The sequence below is a fragment of the Triticum aestivum genome, chromosome 7B (genome assembly GCF_018294505.1).
Source record: "Triticum aestivum cultivar Chinese Spring chromosome 7B, IWGSC CS RefSeq v2.1, whole genome shotgun sequence".
Classification (NCBI taxonomy): domain Eukaryota; kingdom Viridiplantae; phylum Streptophyta; class Magnoliopsida; order Poales; family Poaceae; genus Triticum; species Triticum aestivum.
In genome coordinates, this window is record NC_057813.1 from 650274574 (window position 1) to 650282108 (window position 7535).

Consider the following 7535-nt stretch of genomic DNA (forward strand, 5'->3'; position numbering starts at 1 on the left):
CATTTCTGAGAACACTTTTTTAAAATAATTTCCGTATTACAAGTTTTTTATTTTTCCTGGAAACTTGGTCACATATAATGACACAATGCGAAGGTTTTCCAATTTTTTTGATTTGTTTTGAATTTTTTATGCCCGTTTCAAAATGCGGTCAAAACGGCGGGCTTGACCGTTCCTAGCTAGTGGTTGAATCTTGGAAAACTTTTGATGTTTCTCTTATTAAATAGATACTTGTGTACCTAGAAATGATTTTTGAAAAAAATAAAGAGCAAACTATGAGGCAGCTGCAATTCAAATTTAACCCGCTTCCAGCTGAATCGACAGAAATTTTTCTTTTTCACCAAAGGTGGATCAAAACATTTTACACCAAACCATTTGGTCAATTGTGCATTAAATATGGCCTAGTATTTTAGAAAAATGATTTGGTCCAATTTTGCAATAATTATTTGATAGTTTCTTCACAAAAAAACTCATTTGGGCACTCGAAAAATGGAAAATGGCTCTTTTGTGCAATGAAAGTGAAAACTCCCTTAGGCAACATTGTTTGGAATTCCAGGATGCACCCATGTGCACAATATGAGATCATTTGAACAAACTATGCCATGAATGTGGCCATAAGATTGATCATTTGGCTTGAAAGTCATGAATCTTCACGCATGATAGCTCATTTCTGAGAACACTTTTTACAAATAATTTCCGTATTACAAGTTTATTATTTTTCCTAGAAACTTGGTCACATATAGTGACACAATGCGAAGGTTTTCCAATTTTTTTATTTTTATTTTAATTTTTATGCCCGTTTCAAAATGCCGTCAAAACGGCGGGCTTGACCGTTCCTAGCTAGTGGTTGAATCTTGGAAAACTTTTGATGTTTACCTTATTAAATAGATACTTGTGTACCTATAAATGATTTTTGGAAAAAATAAAGGGCAAACTATGAGGCAGCTGCAGTTCAAATTTGACCCGCTTCTAGCTGAATCAGCGGAAATTTGTCTTTTTCACCAGAGGTGGATCAAAACTTTTTACACCAAACCATTTGGTCGATTGTGCATTAAATATGGCGTAGTATTTTTGAAAAATTATTTGGTCTAATTTTGCAATAATTATTTGATAGGTTCTTCACAAAAAAAACTCATTTGGGACACTTGAAAAATGGAAAATGGCTCTTTTGTGCAATGAAAGTGAAAACTCCCTTAGGCAACATTGTTTTGAATTCCAAGATGCACCCTTGTGCACAATATGAGATCATTTGAACAAACTATGCCATGAATATGGCCATAAGATTGATCATTTGGCTTGAAAGTCATGAATCTTCACGCATGATAGCTCATTTCTAAGAACACTTTTTTTAAAATAATTTCCGTATTACAAGTTTATTATTTTTCCTGGAAACTTGGTCACATATAATGACACAATGCGAAGGTTTTCCAATTTTTTGATTTTTTTTTAATTTTTTATGCTCGTTTCAAAATGCGGTCAAAACGGCGGGCTTGACCGTTCCTAGCTAGTGGTTGAATCTTGGAAAACTTGTGATGTTTCTCTTATTAAATAGATACTTTTGTACCTAGAAATGATTTTTGGAAAAAACAAAGAGCAAACTATGAGGCAGCTGCAGTTCAAATTTGACCCGCTTCTAGCTGAATCGGCGGAAATTTGTCTTTTTCACCAGAGGTGGATCAAAACTTTTTACACCCAACCATTTGGTCAATTGTGCATTAAATATGGCCTAATATTTTATAAAAATGATTTGGTCCAATTTTGCAATAATTATATGATAGGTGCTTCACAAAAGAACTCATTTTGGACACTTGAAAAATGGAAAATGGCTCTTTTGTGCAATGAAAGTGAAAACCCCCAAAATCAACATTGTTTGTCATCCCAAGATACACACATGTGCACTCTATTGGTTCATTTTAGCAAACTATAAGTGGTTAAAATGTTGAATGTTTACCCTGAATTAGGGGGTGAAAATTATAAGAGAAACAAAAGAAAAAACAAAACTACCTAAGCTTAATTCTGATTGGTGGAATCACTAGTGGCTTGGACCGATGACCTGGCAAACATCAGTCCATCCATCCATCCATACATCGATCCATCCCATCCGACGGCAGCAAACCCCCCCCTCTCTCGCGAACCCCACCCAACCCTTCTCTCTCGCGCGAACCCCACCCACGGCATCAAGCCCTCCTCTCTCTCGTGCTAACCCTAGCACTGCACTCCTCCCTTGCCGCCACCACCTATGGCGCCAGATCCTGGCTGCCGCGTCTCCCTCCGACCTCCCTCCGACCTCGCCGCCGGCGCTCCCGCCCTCGCCCCTCCCTTTCCTCCCCTCACATCCCCTCACCTCATCGGAAGAGATCATGCGCTCGAGCAGGTCAGGCGGCAGCGGCGGCTCCCAGATCCGCAAGGGCTTGGACCTGGAGCTCCATCCCCATGGCAGCGGCGGTGGCTGCGGCTGACAGGTCCGCCATGGGCCTGGACCTGGAGTTTCGTCTCCTCCATGGGGTCGGCTTCCAGATCCGCGCCCCCATGGGTTGGACCTGGTGCTCCATCTCCATGGCGTTGTCTGCTTCCGCTCGGCCGTCCGCGTCCTTCTGCTTCTCATCGAGGTAAGCTATTCTCCCAATTTTCTCTTCCTTTCTCTTCCATTCCCTTACCTGAAGCGTTGTGGATTCCCTCCCTCCTCATGCAGAGCGCCGTGGTCGTCATCGCGAAGACCTCCCGGTCCCGGCTCTGCTGCCTGGCGCGCCTTCAGGTCGCCGGTCATCCACCTCCCCCTGCCACCAGTTTCATTCTCCAGCAAATTAGTGCTACTTCTCGGCTTGCTGTGATCTGTGTGTTGAGATGAATTCCTAGAATTTTCTTTCTGCTTCTACTTTCGATAATCCTTTCTTGAATGTCCTTCCCTTCCCTCTGTGTGTCTTCCTTGCAAATTCATGAGCATCACTCAATTGACTAGAATCCTGCGTATAGGAATTAGCTAGATTTTGGTGAGAAAATGCTACTTCTCAACTCATCTCCGCTGCTTTAGTTTACTGTACACAAGCCTACTAGATGCATGATGTGGGTGCCTAATGAATTCTTTTCATTCAGCGTCATGTCATACAAATCAAAATCATTGCCCAATCGATCTTAGATACCACCGGCCAAGGAACACATAGAATATTTATAGAACCTTTTTGAGAAGGAGAACAAAACAGAGAAGAGTATTAATCACTTGAAGAGTAGACAAAGCCTAAAGTACAGAACAACTGAGCTCGCCTGAACTGCTCTTTCAGTCTCACTTTGTAGATTACCCAACTAGCTGCGAGTAGACAGGCAAGGCATGGCTTGGTTACTGACTGCGGTTACTGGTAATAACCTTTTGCATCCTGGTATAGCTTCAAGTGTACATTCACCATGGTTACTGCCTGTGTATAAACCAGTTTTCAATGTACTAGCGACATGTTTTAGCAATGAAAGTTGCAGTTTCTATAACTGAAATGCTACAAAAATAGGGGCCAATGTGGCAGATTGTTTCTTTTTTAGGGGCAAAGTGGCAGATTAGTTGGCACTGTAGTAAGTTGCTTACATTGGTGTGGCGCACTCAGTCATGTTTCTTTGCACTAGAATTTTCAAAAAACACATGATTTTTTTAGGGGTGGCTGTCTGAACTGAATTGCTTAGAACTTTCCTATGCAAACAAGAGTTGCCATTTTCAGTATAATATGAGATTTCTGTGATGAGTAGTCGAATCACTCCTACAGACTTTTGTTCTTTGATTTGAAAATTGTAGCTCACATAGTACAACAGTTGGTGTTGTAGCTGAGCACCTTTCTTTTTCTTCAGTACAGCCACATGTTTTTTCTTTAGCTCTCAAACTGCAGCTTACCCTTTCTTAGCTCTTAGCTTTCTCAGTTCTTAAAATGCAGCTCAAATCGTTGTGATATATATATTTATCCTAGATAGACAATCAGTGTTGTTCTATCTAGTTCTACTTGGACAAGTTTCTCACTTTCATTGATCCTCTCTTTTTCAGTGCGAGCGCCAACGCGGCGGGGCAGGGCTTGCTCGGCCTGTTTGGGTTGCTCGTGCTGGTCAATGATGGCCTGTCAGAGTAGACCGACGTCTACTTCTACCTGGTCAAGCAAGTCGACTGGGTCATCTCCGCCATGAACGACAAGGCGACCCGAAACAGGTTGGTGGCCAAATCCCTCGCAGCCCACGGTAAACTCACTGCTGGCCGAATCCTGTGTCTGCAGCTGAAAGAACAATGATTCCCTCGTCGAAGTAGCTGGATTTGGTTCCGATGTCTGACATTTTTTGGTCGAATCCTGTGGGTGTAGCGCACATGTCAGCTCTCCGTCTGTGCAAGGGAGCCGTCCAGTTGCCGCCGCCGGGTGCCGCTGCTGGTCAGTATGCGTGCCACCGGAACAGGTCGGGGAGCTTCCGGTTGGTGCGTGTGCCTCCTTCCTTTAGCACAAGCAGCAGGTAGTGTTTACTGTTAGTGTGTTACCACACATAGACTATTCCTAATAATACAGAAATAATTAGCTACAACTTACAACTTGTGCCGCGCGTGTCAATTTCATTGATGAAGGTTGTTCAGTGAGTATTGTAGTATCTAGTCACTTTTATGTAAAACATGCGGAATTGTTTAGTGTTGTGTTTTCTAGAGAACATGGGTGGCTGGAGATTCCTAAGGCAATGTGTTTGTTCGAATCGGATGATGTAGTATTTCAGCGTAAATACTGTTGACCACTAGTCCCTCCTATATGTCAGTTCTGATGTCAAGTTATTACAGTTTAGGTGCATCCTACTACTGAACTTAATTGCAATGGCAGCGTGAGTGAATGGACTCATCAGTCATAGCATTTCACCTAAGGGACAAATTTTATTTTATGCATGTCTCACATAGCATACACCCTTCCCCTTTTAGCAAGAGGCGCTCAGTTCAGCGTGTTTACAGTTTCATACCCTTATGTTCTCATGTGGTGGCTATCTAAAATAAAATGCCTGAACATCCGTCCTCCAAGCACGCCACCTTTTTGTGTTAATTACCAATTCCATTTTTTCTGGGGGGTCGAGCACCACCATACTAATACTAACTTCGTATCCATGATTTCCTCTGGTGCAGGCCCAGGGCATTAGCACCATCCCAACGAAATTGATGGACCAAGTAACCAGCTGCAAGTTCTTCAATGTAACTAAATGCTTTACAAGACTCTAAATAGCCAATACTTACTAGTTAGTACACATGTGTAGTAGTACTGTACTATAATCTTCTTCCTCAACTACTACAATAGCACTTGTAGTAGTGGTGTCTTACTGCCAGTGACAGTTTATCGAGTTTATTAACTCCAAATGAAGTGAACTGGTCATAATTCTCTAGATGCGGTACATAGTGCTATATGTTTCCTTGCCTCACCAACAAAACGTACTAATATGTCTCTTGTGACACGCTAGGTCAATTCTACGCCTTCGAGAAACCTGTAGTACTTGTATCTCTGCATGTTTGAGCACTCGAGAAGTACTTCAAAATGGAGTAGCTTAATTCACCGAATTTGGTTGTAGTACTAGTTGATTCACTGAGAAGATTCAGTAATGAGTTGATTCACTAGGAAGACTCAGTTTTTTGTGTTGGCTTCTTTCCATTGTGGAGCTTGCTGTGTGACAAGTCTGTTCATTCCTCTAGATGTCATGTCACTTGGCATAAGTAATTAAGTAGGAATAGTTTTAGGTGAATTGTAGCTTTGCTATTGTTTCATTTCATCTGATACAGGCATGAAATTGAACTGCACTTGATGCAGCGCCATTATGGTCCCTGAAATTAGCTTCTGTTGTTGAATTTTTTATCTCCTCGCCTAAGAACAACAGTATCATCATATTCTACCAGGCCCTTTGTTTGTTTATGTGAGCTTGCCTCTATGGCTAGCACATATCATATGTGATCCATGCTGTCTCTTTTCCGCCCACTGAAGCTTGGAGCAAAGTGGCATATTACTTTTGTGATAACTGAGAGAACTACGAGGCTTTCTTTTCTACTTTGGCATATAATATTAGAATTAATATTGTTTTTATTTGAATTTTTTTATTAGGCTATTAGTGCGAAACTTCCAAGTTATAACTATCCTTGCATTTCTTACTCCAATTGTGAAAGGACTATATATAGTCTGTGTGCTTCTGTGAATATATTTGAGTACATTTTTATCATGCTGCTGTAATATGTAATGTAGTTTTCGAAGCATGTCTGCTGTTGTAATTCAGTATTTATATGCAGCAACAGATTATCCAGTACTGTTGCTTACATGCTTCTGGCCGTTGATACTTTTCATTTTTCTCAGTTCTTCTTGCTTCGGATTGCTTCCTCCATGACACCCTGATCCAGATGACGGCAGCAGCGATGGCGTCCACACTCAAGCGTGCCTACCTCTCCATCTATAACTGGTCCATCTTCTTTGGATGGTTAGCTGCTTCCTCCCCACTTTGAAATCTCGATCTCCTTTCTTGTTGATGGGCTTGTTGAATGATTTGTATATGTGTGGATGTAGGGTGCAGGTGCTCTACTACACGCTTCTGGATAGTTTACCTGGACGTGTATGTCGCCAGTCGAGAGGCGTCTCCAGCTTGCGCAGACCGCCGTCTGGCTCTATCATTGATCAGTTATCTGTAACTTGCCGACGTGTTTTCTAGGACGCTAGTTTTGTATTTTGCCTATAACTGCATGAGTCATTCTCGCTGAAATGACATGATTTAGCTTTTAGTTCTTCTAGCCAAACATGTGTTTTAGCCTTTTGCCTTTGCTTATCAACAGTTGTTTTGCTTGTTTTTGAGCTACTGCCACTTTGAGCTGATGTAGGCCTGTAGTTATTTATTGCAACCGAGCTTCTATATTGCATTGTTGGACCAATTGATTTCCACCTCTTAGATTTACTGTCATATGGAGTGGATAAATTTGCACCTAGCTTACTAGTAATTTGAGCACTTGTTAGTTTAGTCAGGTAGGATTAGAGTGAAATGATCATGTAGGAAGTAGGTATCATAAATATATGAAAGACTACAATCCTTGAGAGAACCTGGCTCTACTTTTGCAAATGCTCAGTTTACTCATGATATGGTTTCTGTAGCTATGTGATGCCACATACATATATACTGCTGCCTTGGAACAGTAATAAAATATGAATATGTGCTATTTGCTGGCAGTCCTTCCCTTTCCAAGATACATGAAAGTTTAGAGACTATCAATTCGAAAATATGAATATGTACATTTTGTTCTCATTTCTCAGTTTTGGCGCCTCTTGTTGATGCAGGTGCACATGACTGTTGTTGAGGACATGGTGTTCTTTTTGGCGCGCCCAAGTATTGGGTGATGCTTGTCACATGGTTACTGCAGCTTCAGTTCAGGTGGGAGCTTTAGCTCCTCACGCCCTACATTCATGTACACCCTTCCACCGGTACCTACTTGGACACACAAAATATGAGTAGATACAATTGACTTCTGCTTATATTATGTTGCCAGCTTCATCTGTTTTGATCATTAGAATATTGCCTTCATACTA